At 37.3% G+C, this 19,199-nt stretch overlaps 1 protein-coding gene and 1 long non-coding RNA gene across 3 annotated transcripts in view; both read right to left on the reverse strand.

The window, feature by feature from the left end:
- Positions 1–14,656, reverse strand: part of bcar3 (BCAR3 adaptor protein, NSP family member) — a 76,824-nt gene extending 62,168 nt beyond the window's left edge. For both annotated transcript variants that reach the window (XM_082188108.1, XM_082188107.1), the window contains exon 1: positions 14,500–14,656. The gene's annotated coding sequence lies outside the window, so the exon portion shown is untranslated. The remainder of the gene's footprint in view (positions 1–14,499) is intronic.
- LOC309513250 lies at positions 9,302–10,682 on the reverse strand. Its single transcript, XR_014211380.1, has 3 exons — positions 10,213–10,682; positions 9,787–9,860; positions 9,302–9,696 (listed from the first exon to the last, which is right to left on the reverse strand). It is a non-coding gene; the product is annotated as an uncharacterized lncRNA (long non-coding RNA).
- Positions 14,657–19,199: the final 4,543 nt, after the last annotated feature.

Below are 19,199 nucleotides of genomic sequence, written 5' to 3' on the forward strand. Positions count from 1 at the left end.
GTGTGTGTGTGTGTGTGTGTGTGTGTGTGTGTGTGTGTGTGTGTGTGTGTGTGTGTGTGTGTGTGTGTGTGTGTGTGTGTGTGTGTGTGTGTGTGTGTGTGTGTGTGTGTGTGTGTCTGTGCGTGTGTGCGCGTGTGTGTGCGTGTGTGTGTGAGAGAGAGAGAGAGAGAGAGAGAGAGAGAGAGAGAGAGAGAGAGAGAGAGAGAGTATTTATAGACTGTATGGGCTCCACTAGAGAGCAGAAGACCCTGTCACCTTGCCTGAGAGAAGTGCTTTGTCAAGGGTTACTCCTGCCAAAAAAATAATCCACTTCACAAATCATAACTAATCATGCCCTAAACATTATCTCATGCATTATTTAGTGTTTCATCATGACAGGGATGTAGATTCAGACCAATCGTATAATAGCTTGTGATATTGCTTTTATACAGCAGTTCAATAAACAAAAGGTAAATAATCAGTACGTTTTAGACACATTTTATTAAGTTATTTTATCTGTTTTTGCTCCACCAACGAAAATAGTTTCAAAAGATTTAATTCCTGCACGTCTCTGAGCAACATACAGTAGTGGTGTTCTTGAATGAATCAATGTCACAAAGAGAGAATGATTCAATGACTCACTCACTTGTCTCGTCCCTGAATGACTCAATGTGATTGAACTAATTGGTTGAATGAATGATTCAGTGACTCACTCATAAAGACATTTGTCGCCGCCTACTGTTGTATCAATGTAACTTGTAGTCTCCACATGAACCAGAACTACTGTAACTGTTGGAATTATTACTTAAGTATGAGGCATACAAATAGTAATGTTTTCTTTAGCAAGCAGCATTTTCTGAATGGTTTGCCCTACATTGATGAGTCCTAAATTACTGCGCCTACAATTTGACACCAAATTAAAACAGGGTTTGGAGTGGAAAGAAAATATTTCATTAAATCATGTTTCAGTTTCTTAACTCATTTGTCATCTACCCCTTGAACTTGATCTCATTTTTATGAGCCCTGCAGTATTTCATTTTGCAAATGCAGACATGCACCAGTCAGGAAGATCCTGACGTCCCTGTTTTCCCAGCAATCAACTCCCATCCACTCTCACACAATGGGCAATAAAAGCAGCTGTGGAAGAGGTGGAACATGGCTCATAAAACTGCTGGGGCAATACAGCAAAAAATGTTGCAGTTAATTAAATATGGGTTGCAGGCCCAGCTGTGCTCACAGTCAGTGTATAGCCGGGGTGAAGCAATCAGAGGAGTAGCTTACACAATTGCGGGGAGGTTTGTTCCTGTCGTGAATGTCAATGCCCCTGTGGCCACATGGAGAGATGTACGGTGGGGCTCACACATCGGAGGACAGGTTGTTTGGGTGACAAGAGAAAGCTGACCACCCTTGCAGCACTTAAATCAAACAAGTGCCTTTCTCTTTAATCAACAGATAGTTGATTCGGTTTAAATGATATTCAAGATATTAGCTTCACAGTTTAAATTATATTCATTCCATTAGGTACAATACACGTAGTTTGATGTTTAGTTTTCAAGTCCAGTGCATTTGCAAATTGTATAATTAAAGCTACACTGTGTGATATTTTCCCCCATCTAGCGGTGAAATTGTATATGACTACCCAGTGAATATTAGTTTCTGTTCCTTTCAATTTCGAGGGCGTTTTAACTCCTACGGTGGCCGTATTATTCCAAGATTAACATGGCTTCCAGTTCGACTTCGTCCAATTGCGCCTTTAAAACTATCACCTGTGATCCGTCGCAGCACAGATTTATGTTACAAGGTAAACAATACTTTTTCACCATTGACGCGAGGAAAAGTAACGCAAGTTATACTAGAGGTCGTTCTGGCGTTATGCACAACCATGCTATGGTTAGACAAGCAACTATAAAACTTCGAATTTACACAAATAGGCTGAATTACCTGTCGAGAAGAAAGCAGGCAACTTCAGCGTCCGTTTTAAAATCTTTGCTCCTCATGAGCTCTTTCCATCTGGGAAAAGTTACTCCAGTATTGACTTTGGTCTTGCTGATTTGCCTGTCGTGTGGACGTTTTAATTCTCTCTTTCGCTTCCTTGGCGACTCTGCTACATGTCCTCGAAAACAGGCGTGATCCTCCATTAGCAATCTTTCAAATCTGCCGGCAGTCGCGAGTAATCTCCCCCTCGCATTCGTCTCTGTGTCACTGAGTGTAAAGCGCGAAAGGCGAAGCTTGAATTTACAGGTATGTCCCTCTTTGGCTTATGTAGTTTCAAGATGGAGGGGCAACATGGCGACCAGCATTCGAACCCCTCACCCGTATGTACTTTCAATTGCAGATTATAAACTTACGAGAATACTTTATTACTTTAAAGAAGTAAATATACATTAATGAGCACATATATTTTTGAAAGAACTAAGTGTTTTTTGCTAAGAATCAATTAAAAAAATTACACAGTGTAGCTTTAAAGGAACTTTAAGATTGTGGCCAAAACTGGTACTGCAATCACTTTCAAATTACTGTAGAGCGGTGTATAAAAATCGGTGTTGCCTACACCGTGTTATCCTCTTTTAAAAATTTGCACCCTATTGACTTCAATGGGGCCAGTTTTAAACCTGCTTTTAGCCACTTAACATCCTTGATGTGCCATTACAAGTGCCCAGCCATTCTGAGTGATTCCTTCAGAGTGAACACGGTGAATCTGACTGCAGTAGATGTGAAAGATATTAATGAAAATTATGTTAATTCAGCCAGCGCACATACCTGTATTTTCTTCCTGTTTTCGGTCGAAGTCCACAGTACTTTTAAAGCAGGTTTAAAACTGGCCCCATTGAAGTCAATAGGGTGCAAATTTTAAAAAGAGGATAACACGGTGTAGGCAACACCGATTTTTGTCGTTGTTCTCTGTACTGACAGCACTCCAAATTTACAAAAAAATGATTAATTGATTAATTGATTGAATGATTAATTGAAATACATTTCTTACATACGGTTCCTTTAATTAATTCAGTAAACAGACTTAAAGCTCCTAAAAGTATATATACTATTAAAAGTATATATTATTGCTTCATGTTGATGATGATGTTGAAGGTGGATGCTGATGATGAAGCACAGTTGTGTGGCTGTCATTCATTCAGTGGGCTCAAGCATCTGCATGATCCAATCTCTTTAAAAGCCACATTGCACAGATACATCCTGACATGGCTTAATCACATTTAGGGTTTAGTATGCACATGCACCCACATATCAATGTCATATATGATTGTGAATCTTAACCATTGATAGACTGCTGAACAAGATCATGTTCATCATATTCAACATATGATTCATCCACTTCTTCAAGCGTTACTGCATGTTTTAGACTGACATCAAATATGCTACAGCATTCACTGTTACTGCAAGGTCTATATACTGTACATTCTGGGTGGAAAAAAGCTCCGATGATTTTAAAGCATGCAACAGGAACTAATTACTGCACTCTGTGGGCTGGAGACACGTGAAGTCACACACTGTGTTGCTTTGAACATCCTGTTTGGGATACAGAAGCCCCCTTCCTGTTTCCTCTGTTGTGGTTGCACTTGCAGATTCATGGTTTTGGAGGGAAAGAAACAAGAGACTGCCTGGCTCCTTTGCACTTCAATGACTTTGACCATTAATTCTTAATTTACTTCTGTTAAAATTATTATTAGTATTATTTTTTGCCTTTATGTTTGTTTATTTTGTTTACCTGAATTTTCTTTAATATTGATTTCCGTTTTTAGACATGTGACTAGACTAAAATAGTGCAGTCGGTGAAAACATGTAAAGAAGATCTTTATGGTGTATAGGCAGAATATATGTATAGATATATATTCTGCTATATGCACATATTCTTCAGGGGCCCAAAAACTGTTTTTGAATGGTCCCATTTTAGTGAATGTACTAAGGGCACTTTTCTCCAAACTCTTTACACAGTTCTCATAACCAACTCTCAGCTTGGCACAGCAGTTAATTTCACATTCAAAATGCACTAGTACTACCAAAACACTTCATTCACGTCTCAAATCAACTCATTCTTCCAGAACACTATAAGGTTGCCAGCCAACAAATATACTTTTGTCTCTCATGTTCTAAAAGCATTACACATTGATTTCTTTTGTAAAATTTCTTTATAAAACAAGAATGGCACTCTCTGCCGTTTAGAATTCACTGCAGTATATGTTATAGAACATGTTAACATTAAAGTACAAAATTATAAGTTTTCCCCTTTTGTATAGATGGTAATGACATTGAAAGACTAACATCTGTGAAGGTGTTCAGCTACATCTAACTGTTTTGATAGCATTTCATTTTTTAGATTCATAATGTATTTCAATATGGTATTGCTGTAGAAATTTACAAAATTGCTGGCTTTTTCAGTTTTGTATTATGTTAGGTTTTAAACTTAAGTTTAAAAGTTTTGAAAAGAGTGTGTAAACGTGCAAATTGTCCTGTAGGTACATAGATTTTTTTTGCGGTGGAAAACAATTAACGTAATTTGAAAGATGTAGAATGCATTTTGTGCCAAAGCAATTATAAGTGATCCTCAGTTTAGCTCATATAGACTGCTGTTGTGCTGTGTGAAGAGTTTTGTAAAAAGTGACCCAAGTATTGAAAAAATCGGTCCTAGCGATTGTAAAAAATAAAACAAAAATTGGTTTCACAGTTCACAGGTATCCTTGCAGAGTAAACATCACTATGGACATGTTCCACTAACATCTGAGAACCATAAAGTGTACATATACTCAGGGTGCGATTTGCCGGGGGGGATGCGTGGGATTTCCCCCTTTCTGGTCAATGTATCCCTGCCTCTGCTTAATTATTTTTATCCCCGGTGGGGATAAATTTATCCCCCCCTCAAAGTGATCAGTGCTACTACACTAGTGGCGAGGCGGATCACAAAACTTATCACGGATCCGTGGTTTGATTAAAATCCTTTTTATTTTAAAATGCGCTACTTTGACTGGCTCCGCAGCCTCTCTGTAACCACCACTCTGCAGACTTGCTCAATGTCCCGCCCACGGCGCTATATGATTGGTTACACCTCACGAGTAATAGCCTATCAACACTTGCGAGACGGTTGCAGGTCTTTTTTTACGCTGCATATGCAGCATATTACTGAAGCGGGAATAAACATCACAATCTGATTATCTGTTTCTATGATGACAAGCAGAGTTAGTGCTGAAGTTGCACATACGGTGTTTTACTCAACTGAGGCTAAGCAAAGGTTTTTTGATTACTCACTCACTCTTGAGTGTCTGGCGTGAGTGATTTCAATGTTAAGTCAATGTAAAGACGCGTTTACGCGCGTCTAGAGGTCCTGCGGCGCGATGCGTGTCGCGCGGCGCGGTAGACGCGAAGCCCGAATGAGGCGAATTGACTTTGTCGGCCCGGCCCGACACATTAACTGTATGTTATGAGCCCGAGCCCAATTTAAACCCAGGGGTGGCGCCAGGGAAGTTGAGATGAAGCAAAGATGAAGTTGACGATCGCCATTTCCGTAGTGAATGCGCATATATGGAGAAATGCATGGATTACATCAGAGTGTTGCCTATTTCTTTTCGTTTTGAATTGTTTCGTTTAAAGACATTTCAAGCGTTCTTTAGATATATTTCTTAATATTCTCTTTGAGGCATACACTTAGTTTCGGTTAATTTATGATGAGATCCGCTCAAGTTATCGTGCAGTGCAAGTAACCGCGGCGGCGCCTCTGATTATAGCCTTTGTCTGCTATATTTGCTTCTTATTTATTAAATACACGCAATTCGTTGATGAAAAATGTATTAAAATTAAGATACAATTTATACAGAACGAAATTCACTTTAAAGAAAGGCTTTCTACAAAACAAAACTTAATGAAATAGTCAAAATCATGTCTAACCCACTCCAAGTCTCCCGATATATACTGCACATCCTATCTTACTCGTGCTGCTGTTCACTTTTCATAAATCAACATAGATGGAAAAAAATAACAATAATATTTTAACAAATATGAAACTAAATGAGCTTATTTAATGGCTACAACACATATAGTAGGCCTATACAGACACTCTATTTGTACAAATTGCTGCACATTCATTTACTGCTTCTGAATTTTGCACACATAAGTTGAAAGGCATTTGTTTGTGCATAGTAAAACATATCTGCAACATTTATCAAGTTCACGGATATTGTGCGTGCATTTATTAATTATTATCATAATGAATAATGCAACAAGGACAAATCATGTAAACTGCCTTGTTTGTTTATTCAGAATGAAATGGATCGCAAATGGATCTGAAAGAAGAAACGTAAAAAATAAATAAAATAAAATAAAAATAAAACGTGAAAAATGATGAACACAGAAAATGAACTTTGGATGAACTTTGGATGGCCTAGGAGGAGTAGCCCTAGTAGGCTACAACTCTAATTTAATTCAACAAGGTTTTAGAATATAGAATATTTTTTAAACAAAATAAATATTTTTAAAGATTATTATCCCGGGCCGGTGTGATGCGTGCGAGTGGAGGAGCATGACACGTGACGTGTTGCATTTTGTAACACAAGTGCTGGATCAAGGGCCCGGGTCGGGTCGGGTCAAATTCGGGCTCGGGCAGAGAATCTAAACTCTGATTTATCTGATCCTGTCCATTAGCTTTGATCCATGTACGGCTTTTCAGAATGTCACCAAGTACAAATATTTGTAATAGTATGTAATTTTTCAGCACGAAAACTCTTGTTAGCTAGCTGGGAACAATGAAAAGGGTCCAGAGCAGCAAATGCAGTGAATGAAGTTCTTGTTCTCATGATTTATTTTTATGAATAAAAATGTTTCAAAACATCCCCCCCTCTGTTTTTTTCACAAATCGCACCCTGCATATACTTATAATCTATACTAAACCTGGGTTATCTTGCTTGATATTTTACACCGCTTATCATTTACCAAGGGTTAACCCATTCCTGGCCCTGGGTATTCATAAAATTACGTTTCACACTGTAGCTACATTCCTAAACCCTGAGTTAACGTACTTATTTGCACATTTGCAGTGTCAGTGTCACTGATTGGACCAACTGAATGGATTTTTCAAACTATAAAGGTAAGAATGAAACGGTCTCTTCATCACTCCAATTTTCACGTTTTCCGTCGCCATTTGACATTTTTCCTATCAAATGCTGGAACAACTGTTTATATACAACTCACAGTGTTTCCAAGACTGCCCAAAGCACACGATTGGTTGTCAGTTGCCAAGCATCTAATGGTAATGTTCTAACACCACATTGTTTCACACTGCAAACTTTTGGCACCACAATGAGGGGTTCACATAACCTCTGGATAACCTCTGGAGCAGGGTTTCATAACCCCGGGTAAAACTTACAATTACAAATGTGAAACGTTCTTTTACACATGCAGGGATAAAAATGAGGTTTAGAACGATGAAAACCTGGGGTTGACCGCACTGTGAAAAGCCCTTTGTAAAAATAATGCTCAAATAGTTTTCTGGTACAGTACACAAATGCGCAAATTTGCCAGTCTAAATACTACACTTGCAACCGTTAAGCCTGTAGAATGCCAACAAACATGCCACAGAGAAGAGCTTAAAAGTGCAGTAAATAAGATGAACTGAGCTATTTAAGCTATTTTTATCTTGATAGCACTGATTAAGAATGACACGATTTGATTGGACGTCTGCATTGAACTGTCAGATTTCAGGATAAGAGAGGAGAGTGAACCCAGAATCAGTGATATCATTGTTCTGAGTTAAGCATTCCAGAACGACACGTGGGAGATCTCACAAGTCAAGAGCACACGCAGCACTGATTTATTATTATGTTGCATGTTGCACATGTGCATGCATGTGTGTGTGGTGACATGCAGGATTGAGATCTGTATGACTTGAAAATGTGTGTGTACTTATGTGTGTGTGAGATGATATATGCTGTGTCAGATCAAGACTAGAACACCCTCTGAGATGAAGATGCAGGAATGTTTTGCCAAATTTTGACTCTTTAAATCAACCTGATTGCATGTGTGAAGCTCTTTGACCAAGAAACTCTTGCTAGTTAAAAAACCTGATGTAGCTTTCAGCATCCCATGCACATCCCAGCATCCTATAAACCCTCATCCAAAACACTACATATACTGGTCTTTTCCACAGGGTTCCACACGTTACAACATTTTAGCAATCAGTCAAGATAGTGTGGACATTTTGTCAGTTCAAGTGAAGTGTGTGAGCAGATGTTTTGTACAAAATGTTTCTGTCCTGCTAGTCCTCTCTATCTTGTGTTAACGTCTAGTGGGGAGTTTAAGAGGAGGCAGGCACCACTCTCTCCCCATCCACACTGTAAAAATAAAAGGTGCCTGGAGGAACCTTTTGGGGTTCTTCACTTTGCCACACCGGCGGAACCGTCTGTAGATCCTCTAGGCACCCTTTAAAAAGGGGCGGTTCTCTGAGGAACCACAAAGGTTTCCTGAGGAACTCTTATATAAGGCACTGTGTGGAACCATTGTGGGTGCCTCCAGGAACCAAATTTCAATTTTATTTTATTTGTATTAAATTCATTTCATGTTGTTACTATGGTTACCACCATTAACTTCTATTATAATAAACAAACTGAACCAAATACAAAATAAGAATTGTTTATTACATATTTAGATCCATTTTAATACACTTCCATGCACTTGAAAAAAAAAGCTAGTAATAGATTAATATCAATGAATACACAAAAAAAATATATAATAGTATAATACATAAGTAACATGAATAATCAACCATGTGTATACAATAGGCTACACAAGAAAAGACATCTCAACAAAATGCATGGAAAAAACATGTTCCAAGTAATAAATCAATGTAAAAAATGCAAATTTTGACTAATTAAAAATGTCCATCTTCACTTAATTTTAAAACATGTGTTTCAGTTCACTTAAGTCTGACGCCACTGTTTCCAAGTCCAAAAGCTCTATCAGATGCCAAAAACAAACAACAAACAGTGCTAATATACACGCATTGTGCTGTAATATTCCTGAAAATTATGATCCTAACCTTTCTCTCTATTCCGAAATCTCAGATGGTAAGTTATCCATAAAATGTTGAATCATAAAATGTTGAAGTCTGGGATGCCGTGAGACTGGAGACTGTAATGTACACTATGGCTTTTGAAAAGCTTAAATGTGTGACTTGAATCAACAGTTCCCATAAATGGTTGTTGAGTATTCTCAATATCTAGAAACAAGATAGAGGAAGTAGAAGTAGAGGCTTCGACCCGCAAACCGTATTCCTTATGTCACAACAAGCAGAAAACATTTTCCATTTTTCCAGAGTTAAGGTAGAGTAAAATGATCTGTTGTTCTGTGAATGTTCACTGGTGAATTCAGTCATTTCAATAAGAATCCACACGATCAGCAATTTTGTGTGGTGCTTCACACATTACATCGCTACACTGCTGACAATGGTCAATGGACCTTTTTGCCTGTGTAATTTCACGAAATTCACAAATGTGATGCACCTTTACTCACTGCAACATAAAATGCAATCAATTATAAAATCTTCACAAGGGACACGTGAGGTACTTAACGAGTTAGAAAAGTGAAAAGGTGCATCAGCTTCATTTTCTGTTTGTTTTTCCTCTTTTCTGGTGGATGGTCCAGGCACTTCAGTGATTTTCAGGTCTACAGGAGGATTTTTATTCTTGATCAAACTTGTATTTCAGCTTACCGAGATCCCTGCAAAGTACAAAATTTACTGTTAGTAAGGTTATTAAAGTCATAGTTGTGAAATTTAAATAATTTCCTCAGCCTTGTGACGTTCCAAACCTGTTTGACTTTCTGTCTGTGGAACCCGAAACCAGATCTCAGGCATAATGCAATCCGTCACCATTTCATTATCACTGCATGAAACACAAGCATAAAAAATTGTGTAATTCGTTCACACCATTCTTATGTACACTTGTCTAGTTCAATTCAATGCAACAATTTATGTAAAAATGGTTAAGCTCCAAAAATGTCCCAGAAAAGATCCTAAAAATAATCAATGAGTTCACAACTCATGTGTTATGGGTTGTGTTGTAAGTCTTATGAAGCCATATAATAGCTTTTTCCCTTTTTTTTGTCGAAAAAGACTAAACTTGAAGTTATAATTCAGTATAACTGATTAAAAAAGTACACAGTCAAACAATACAATTTCACGCAGAGAAAGTTCACAGTAATAAAGTACTTGCATGTGGTGTATAGATAACTTACTGTAATTCAATGTTGCCTCTGAAATGTTCAGATTATTTTAGAAATGTACTGGTTGTTCTGGGGAAACAAAAGAACAAAGCTGATTATTCACAACATAATATTTATTGACCAGTAAATGGCTTTAAAATGGTATTTGAGAGAATGAGGGCACCTGTAGTAAGTAAAGTTAGGCTAAACAAAAACAGACCAAACTATATTTACCTGCTTTTGTTATTCATAACAAACGCCAATGACGACAGGAATCAGTTAAATTAGTTAGGCTATTATCAGCAATTTGAAGACACAGTTTTACAGAATATGTTGAATTGAATGACTAAATCAATCTAAGACAATAAGTCAATAATTTCCATTTGTTCATTAACTTACGTTAGATCAACGTAGTTAGCATCGCGGCTAAAACCTTCATACCAGATACTATGCAATAAACGAGTGGTAAACACTGTAACGTAGTAATGTATAATAAATTTAGTTTATATATATATATATGTGTGTTTGAATATAGTGAGTAGACTCTGTATTTATATTTATTTGGCGAGTTTACAAACCTTGTAACGGAGAGCCGATCAAACGGCGGAAGCTTTGATGAGAGGACGGAGCCGTTACCCGATGACGTGGATCAGCTGAGCTTTGTTGCGCGCGAGCAGCGCGAGGATCACTGAAGCGATGACAGCAGAGGAATAGCAGCAGTTTCGTGACAGAATAAAACGTTTCTCCTCCTGGTTCTTCTTCTTCAAATAATAATTTATGAAGAAGTAGGTAAAAATTATTATTTTATTACTATTATTTATTCAATAATAATGAATTAATTCTTATTATTAATATTATTATAATTTAGTGTTGTTGTTTAAGGTTTAAATTAATCAATAAAATAGGCCTATAGATACTAAATAAATGTAAGCTACCCAGGTGAAAAAATGTATTAGGCTACTGTTAAATGTATTAAAAATGCATTAAAGTATATTTGTATTGTAGGCCTACTAAAAACACACTCAAGTACATTTTTAATTGTACGTCTTTTTCACCTGGGTATGTATACTGAATCAAACTTAAGTAGCCTATAATAATAATAATAGGATAATAATAATCTCATTCTGGCCTCACTGAACCATTGGGTTCCTCCAGATGCTGGCTTTAACATAAGAGATCTTCCAGGAACCACTTAAATGTAAAAAGATCTTCCAATAACCCTTTTATCGCATTCAAGTTCCTCTATTTTCCCCCAAAGCACTTCGAGGTCTCATGGTAATGAAAAGGTGACTCCAGAACCTCTGAACTAAATACAAAGTGCTTAAAGGATCCCATAAGTTCCAGCAAGAACCTAAAAGATTGTCAATGCTCCTCCAGTAACCCTACTATAGGAGAAAGAGCTTTGAGGCACCTAAATTACATTTTGAAGTTCCTTGAGTATCCGACAGGATATTTGAGGCTCCTTTAGTTTTTACAGTGCACCCTCCTAATCTCTGCTTTTACCATGAGGCAGCTCACCTAAAATACATTTAAAGAATTCTAATGCAACAACAATCATATTTCTTTTAAACATCAGACAGTCATGATCAAATGATGCTTGTATTTGAACTTCTGCAAGATGAACACAGATTTTAAGATTTAAAAAAAATATGCAAACTAAATGTTGTGTCAATATGTTAATGATTGGGTTTTAAATAAAGCAAACCAAGCAACAATAACCACAAAATACAAATAACAAACTCTAATGTTTACAGTGTATCTATGAAAAGTTTCTTATTACTTCCTTATGAGATTAGTTTTGATTATCTAATGCCTCTTTCCTCTGTACTGCCCCTGTATTCCCCAACATGCTCCATTTCATAGTTCTGCCTGGGGAGGAGGATGGTCTCCCTGATTCACAACATTCCGTCCGTGCCTGAAGTCCTGAGCTCACGCCACAGTAAGGCTAATAACATTCCCTGGCAAGGCTTGACTCATCCTCACAGACAATCTGCCAGATACTTTTGCCATTACAGCTGTTTGGGATACAGTAAACAGTGGCTGGAGGCTTCTTCTTCAAGGTGTTGAGAGAAAACTTGTTCATAGCAGTCTGTATGGATCACATTTAATGATGCTTTTTATAATGCTTCTGATTTAAACATTTAAAATTGTGATGTAAAGTCAATGTAAACTGTCTTTGATATAGATATAGTTCTAAATATAAAAGTATAGCAGAGTCCACTCCACACCACAAATATAACCATAAAGGCACAGAGAAACAACATAGTTGGAATCACTTTTAGAAATCCGAATCCATCCTTTTTCAAGAGCTCAAGCTTTTAAAGCCGCAGACGACTATACTGCAACACGCTTGGAATAAACAGAACGATATCATATAGTTATCACAATAGTTATCGTATGGTGTGAACTGGCCTTAACTCTGTTCAGCTTTATGAAATGCAAAATATCCAATTCCAAAGCACATCTCATTCCTGTTTGATATACTTTAAAAGGGAAAGTTCACCCAGAAATGAAAATTCTGTCATCTTTTACTCACCCTCAAGTTGTTCCAAACCTGTATGAATTTCTCTCTTCTGCTGAACACAAAAGAAGATATTTTGAAGAATGTCGGTAACCAAACAGTTGATGGGGCCAATTGACTTCCATAGTATTTTGGTTCCCCATATTCTTCAAACGATCTTCTTTTGTGTTCAGCAGAAGACAGAAATGGTTTGGAACAACTTGGGTGAGTAAAGGATAACAGAATTTTCATTTTTGGGTGAACAATCCCTTTAAGATACTTGCTTGTATAGATTTATTTTATTGTGTAGATTGTCTTGCAGAGATTGGAAACACACAGTGTAACTTGAGAAATACACACTAGGTCAGAGGTCAAGTGGAGCTTTCTAACTCCAAAGTTCATTCAGAGTTCTGTCTCCTCCTCAAACAGACTTTCTGGGGACCGTTGTGTGGGAAACTCATAGAAATAGCAAACACGTAGACCATTTAAAACCATGGTATTGATTTGTTTGCTCAAAGTTAAACGGCACAGGTCCATCAATATCTCAAATTGAATTTAAAGCATGAAAAATGAATAAGCCGTGAAGTTATTATGCTTCTAAAAACACTCTTTGCTGAGTTTTATTATTTTAATGCCATATCGATCAGCTCTTTTAATAAAAAAAATATGAATCGAATGATTTATTGTGCTGTTTAATGTATGCATTCATTAGTGACAGCACATAGCATATGAGTAAAAAGTAAACAGTCTTTTTTCATTTGAGAGACATGGTCTCTGTTTAGTTGCACACACCTGGCTGCCTGTGGTCAAGAGTTCAGCATCCCACAAGCCACTGCATGTTCAGAGCATGCTGGGTTTTAAAGCATGGAAAACACCATTGCTAGACTGTCTGCAAAAACTAAGATGCCAGATGCACTGCATGCCTTCAGAGGCATTTATCAGGATGTGAATGACCACATAAGAAAGCTCTCAGCATGCCACATGTGTGGTTGGGAGCTAAATAATATCAGGGGCTCTTAAACTCTTTCTCTCTCACTCTCTCTATCCCCCATTTACCTCTAGGGCAAGAGTCGTATACTGAAGCCAAATAACTTGGACTTTAGGTTCCAATACAGTTGCACACACATATTTCAATTTCTTTAATGGAAGTTTGCTGAAGCAGCGTGCCATAAATGCAATTTGCATCTAATGTTATACCTTTGATAGAGGGCAAGCACTCATCCAACAAAGTTTTAAGAGAGTCTCTTAATTGACAGACAACCCCTGCGACCAGATGATTTAGTTTCAAAGCACGTCACTAAACCTGTGAGGCATTTTGTCAGTGTCAGAAGATTCAAGGTTAAGAGTGTTTTAACTCAAGAACCTGAATATTCTCTGAATATACCAGAGCATTATGTATATTAGGTATGTTAGGTTAAGCTATTTAGTTATTGGTAAATATTCCAACTTTAATAGTACATCATTATTAGATGCATTTTTACTCTTAATAAGATCATATAAAGTAGATATTCTGACAAGTCATTGAATAAGACAAGTATAGGCTAAATAGTAAGCCTATTTTGGGGGGATAGTGACTAGCCTAGCCCTATAGTGACTAATTTAATAAATAGTCACTAATGAAAAACTTACAAGAGATAAGAAACATAATAATAGATAGTTCAAATGAAAACGTGTTAAATGGCTTGTCATAACTTTGCATTTAAAAACGTATGCTACTCATAATTACTAAACGGCTTTGTAAATTGTTATAGGCTACACAAAATCTGTTAGTCACATTTATTATCTATATAAAAAATTAAACTAAAGTAATCAAAACTCACCTTAAAGGTCGCACAGGCGTTTTTACTTCAGTAATAGATGTTTTCCAGTCCAAATTAACCAACTCCTCAGGAGAGTAGACGCTCAGATGTCAAACACTCATTCTGCATGAATTGTCCCTGCTGTAACTGCTCTCCCCTGTGATAAAAGCGTAATGATGCTCACTGGAGACAAATCCCGCAAGGATGCGATTACTACGCGCCTGAAGTGAATGCGCTTTCACTGGAATGCGCGCCGAGATGCTGCGTCGACAGGTCTGCACTCCACGCGCGCGGCGTAATGTTGTTGTGACTTGTGAGTGATTTCATGCGGTTGTTTGAGCCCAAAACAGTCATGTTTGAGCTCTCTGATGTATATATTAAATATGACACCTATAAGCAATAGTAGAAAGACCGAAAAACAGATTTGAGTCAGTGAGTAGGAACACAGTTGACCGTTAATCTTTAATTTGTGCGAGCGCGCGAATTGCTGTGAAGAAGGACTGGATAAACGACCCCGTGCAGAAATGTTCTATTACTTTCTCTACTTTTCTCGCACGGTGTAACAGTTTGATCTGTGAAATTGGGGTTATTAAAAAAAAAATCATTTTTTAAATGACTGATGTTTGTTGTAGGCATGCGTTGTTAAATTGTCCAATAACATTTGAGAAATTGGACCAAACCTATATGATAAGCTCGTGGACACTAGGACCAGCAGCACTTAAAATATTAGTCTGCTTTTGGGCGGTCGGCCAACACTTATTCAGCTCTGAATATTGTTCTGCAGAAGATGTGACCTTAGGCTGTCATTCCCCCTGTATCATAAAGCTCCTTGCCAGACAGAGAAATATTTTATGCTTAGATATTAAGTCACAGCTGATGGACTGATGACCGATTCAGATTTAAAGATGAATAGTTGTGTTTTACAATTGCATTTATGATGGAGCCTGTCAAGGCTCTATGAAATGATCAACATTTCAATCCTGACTGAACCCTTCTTATAGGCTAGCATAACCCACATATTTTAAATAGCCTACTTGAACTCCATAATTCAATTTATTATATTGCTTATTAAATATATTCACTATCTGATGAACTGATTTGTTTACTTAATATTTTACCAAGCAATTTATTCCATTGTTTATTAAATTAATGTTCCACAGGCCTTAATGTATATATGTATTATGTATTATAATGGTAACATAATCATAATAATGTTTTACAAATCATGTGCAAATATAGAAAAATAAACATTTAATTTGTATCACTTATAATAGTAAGAAAGAGTGCAAATTCTTTGGTGGTCGAAATTGTATGCCATTTAGTTTAACCATTCTGTTAATAAATGGTTTAAATATGGTGAAGCATGTATAATGGAGTCCTTTGAGATTGAGATGAGTTTCTAAAAAAAATGTAAGAGATGAGTTGCCCTGTTATCACTGTCTAACGGCCTTCCCCTGTGTGAGAAGATGAGAGCTTTTGGCTTGCCATCTCACATTTCCTTTTGATTCCCCTGCCCTGGTGGACAGGAGCATTGAGGCATAATGATTACATGAGTGAACATAATCATGCTTTTCTCTCAGCCATGCTGTCATTAGTCTTACAAATACAGCCATGCCAGGCTGATTCTGAAGCAAGCGGATGACATGACTGGCATACATACCCATCTCTTGTATCAGAAGACAGGACAGGCGCGGCTTGGGGGACCATTCGCCCATTGTGCCAGGAGAAACTGATGGAGAGCTCACCAGCAGGCGCACAATGGGCTCTCTGATGCGCAAAACAAACGTGGTATTGTTTGGGTTACTTTTTGCTGTTTACTGTGCTGGGAGAAAGTTGCACCCACACAGAGCTCTGCAGCTTCTGTCATCTTTGGTCGATAATAACACCAACTTAAAGACCTACTGCATCCTTTTGTATATGATCAATGCATATGAAAAGATTTTTTTTTTTTTTATCATACAATTACTTTACCTAAAGATTTCAATCAATGTTCAATATTGTTCATATTGGCCAAAAAGTATGGACACTTAAGTCACATTTAAAAATTGGCAGAATTGTATTGCTTTGTATTGAAATATCAAATCAAGCAGCATCTGCAAACAAATAGTAATACACAGTTCTCAGAACAAACTTCTCTTTCCCTAAACCATTTTCTAAAACTATTCATACAGCTAACTATTGAAATCATAAAGCTGTTTTAACTGAAAGCAAACCAGTAATGTTTTTTTGTTTACACTTTATGTTATAGTACATGTACTTACAGTATACTTATCCAAGAAAATACTGGTAATGTAAGGTAACTACATGAGTTATAGGGTTAGTTCACCCAAAAATGAAAATTCTGTCATTAATTACTCACCCTCATGTTGTTCATCTTCAGAACACAAATTAATAATTAATATTCTCATCGCTTCATAAAATTTAGGTTGAACCACTGTAGTCACATGGACTATTTTAACAATGTCTTTACTACCTTTCTGTGCCTTGAAAGTGGTGATTATGTTGCAGTCTATGTGGGGTCAGAAAGCTCTCGGATTTGATCAAAAAGATCATTTGTGTTCCGAAGATGAACAAAAGTCTTACGGGTTTGGAACGACATGAGGATGAGTAATTAATGCCAGGATTTCATTTTTGGGTAAACTAACCCTTTCAGGTTAGGTTTAGGTTCAGGGTTAGTACTTATATAACCCAGTTATTTTAATTGCTATAATAAGTTTATGTCCATGCAGAACAGGACCGTAAAATAAAGTGCAACCATTTTCTTAAGGCATGTTTATAAAAGCTATGAATGTCCTAATTAAACTAAGGTCTAATTCTGGCTTAATCTAAGCTCTGTCTGTAAAACCAGGCCTAAATCAAAAAAATGTTATACTTTGAAACTTCATAAACTTCATTTTGTCATTTTTTGTAGTGTGCTTGTGCTACATTTCTTTAAAATAAATGCCATTGTTTTGATACGTAATGCAAAGATATTTACATTGTGTCTTAAGTGCCCAAATCTTTTTGGGGCCAATATGAAATTCATAAGAAAATACAGGACAGATTTTCTTAGAAAGTGTAAACTATCAATGCACATGCACAGTTGCATATACTGCAGATATAGCATTCATTGTGTCTAGGGGGCTTTGGGTTTTTGGGGTGGGACTGTCTGTCGACAAACAGATGATACAGCGCATTGCCCCTGGACTGTCCTGCCCTGACAAGTTATTTCATTATAAAGTGAAAACAGCACCATGGGAAAAAGTACTTATACCTTCTCAAACCAAACATTCTCCAAATCCCACAATATCCTTCAGTCATCATCTAATCATCTTGAGAAATATGATCACATTGATGTTTCCAAAACACTCATATTTATGTGACCAACAACAGATTTATGATCATTTCTTAAAGATAAAAACACTTTTTGCGTGTGTAAAGCATGAAAAGCATCTTTTCAGGGGCACATTTCTGTCACAATGATAAACAGCTATCAAAATTGTCCGTACACGCAGTCACTGGCCGTCCAAACAAAGATAAACAATGAGAGTGGAGGGCAGTGTCACTCCCCCTGAGTGCAGCAGAAGACGCCTGTTGTTTGTTGGTGTAGTCTTTTCACTGAGCTTTTTGTGTAAAAGACATGATTTCACCCCTCACCTGCTTCTCGCTGGATCAGATCTGTTCAACCCTGCTTTGAGACAAAGCACAGATTATTGAAAACTAAGCTGCATACAGTGCCAAAAGATGATAAATTACACCGATGATGAATTAATGCCACAATAAGGTCACTGATTCATCCGAGCCTGGTTGAACAAAAGGGCGGCTCGTTTTGTGACAAAAGTGAATGGCTTGGCTCTCCACCGGCCAGACTCTGGGTGTTGAAAAGTGTCAGCTTTTCAAAGCAGCTGAAAGTGCAGATAGATGAATTTAGAAGACACTGATTAAAAATGGGCATTTTGGCGGGCTTATTATAGTTTTGCATGAAGTGTTTCTGCGCTCCAATACATCTGTTTTAAAAAACTATTGTCTGAGCAGAGAAAGCCTAAGGGCAAGACATTTTATCATTAAAGAAAAGGAAGTGCACCTCTTATTTATTCCCATCATGAAAACATGTGCACTTTTTCTTTTACACTTTTGTTTTTCTATGTCACTTGAATGGATCAATCCTGCTGAAGTTTATTTACAGTTTTTCAGAATGCTAAAACACATTTCTCGAAACCATTACCCACTTTCCGAAATCGCCCCCTAAACCCTCATTCACTATTCCCTATGTTAGTCCACTAATACTGTTTACACAGGAGTGAATGAAAAGGAGAGGGCGAATTCGGACAGCCGAATTATGGACAGTACACTCGTTACTGCAGTGCAATGTGGGATTGAATAAGTGCACTCAATAACGTCCACTATGGTTTCGGACACCACTACAAATTCCTGTCTCGCATTGCAAGTAGCCTATAGTATTGTACTGAATATTACGGAATGTCTGTATATTCAGCACTTGTACTGTAAAAATAGTCAGTGAGAGATTCATTCTGCCTCAGCATCACATCTTTCATGTTGGGTCCAGCCTGAGGACTTTGTCCACATCACAGGCAATGTCGTCTCTTGCCAGGCAAAGAGAAAAACCCTCTAGTGTGCGGGATTCAGCCTTGACAACACTGTCCACACCTTGCTCTCTCTCATTCTCATCCGCCTTATCCACCATCTCTTACACATACTCTTCCTTCTCTCCTTTTCAAATT

Source organism: Leuciscus leuciscus (genome assembly GCF_965113295.1).
Source record: "Leuciscus leuciscus genome assembly, chromosome: 13".
Lineage (NCBI taxonomy): Eukaryota > Metazoa > Chordata > Actinopteri > Cypriniformes > Leuciscidae > Leuciscus > Leuciscus leuciscus.